The sequence below is a fragment of the Otolemur garnettii genome, unplaced genomic scaffold (assembly GCF_000181295.1).
Source record: "Otolemur garnettii isolate 467f Iridium unplaced genomic scaffold, OtoGar3 scaffold00011, whole genome shotgun sequence".
NCBI classification, from domain to species: Eukaryota; Metazoa; Chordata; class Mammalia; order Primates; family Galagidae; genus Otolemur; species Otolemur garnettii.
In genome coordinates, this window is record NW_003852406.1 from 24,552,479 (window position 1) to 24,553,512 (window position 1,034).

Genomic DNA, 1,034 nt, shown 5'->3' on the forward strand with positions numbered 1-1,034 from the left:
TTGGGCTTTGTCCTGGAGCAAAGTGTTGACTGGTTAGTTTCAAGATCCTAGAAGACTCCACTTCAGCATCTCCAAAACTTACCTTGTTTCCTTTCCATTCACTTGTGAATTGAATGTGCACAACCTCCTCCCAATTTTGGTGCTAATGTCACTTTCCATTTACTATTACTTTTGAATCACCAACAGGTGATATGGAGGTTCTCTTATCCTCGGGAATATGAGATTCCCCACTCAATGCCTTCTCTTAACTTTCTGCTACACAAATGCTCAATATATATATGCATCAGTTTTGTGGGTAAATTTGGGGTTTGTAGGGTAGTACCTTGTCACTTAGCTTTTTAAAGGTTTTGAAAGTTACATTGAGACAGGATTGAATAAAATACAAATATTCAAAGCACATTATTTGGTTACATTTTGACATGAGCCCATGAAATAATCACCATAATAAAGATAGTGAATAGATCCATCACATTTCGAAGATTTCCTTGTGCTCCTAATCTCTTCCTTCTGCTTCTCTCTGACTCCCCAATCCCTAAGAACCGGTTCACATACAGTTTTACATAATGAAATCATGTAGTATGTATGGGTTTGGTTTGGGGGGTTTTTTTTGAGACAAAGTCTCACTCTGTCACCCTGGGTAGAGTGCTGTGACATCATGACTCCCACTCTTGGGCTCAAGCGATCCTCTTGCCTCAGCCTCCTGAGTAGCTGGGACTAAAGCCACCACCATTATGCCTGGCCACTGTTTTCTATTTTTAGTAGAGACAGGTTCTTGCTCTTGCTTAGGCTGGTCTTGAACTCCTGAGTTCAGGCAATCCACCTGTCTTGGCTTCCCAGAATGCTATGACTACAAGCCTGAGCCACCACACCTGGCCATATTTACTCTTCATATGGCTTCCTCCACTCAGCAAATTATTTTTATTTTTATTTTTTTTTATTTTTATTTTTTTTTTTTTGAGACAGGGCCTCAAGCTATCCCCCTGGGCAGAGTGCCGTGGCATTACAGCTCACAGCAACCTCCAACTCCTGGGCTC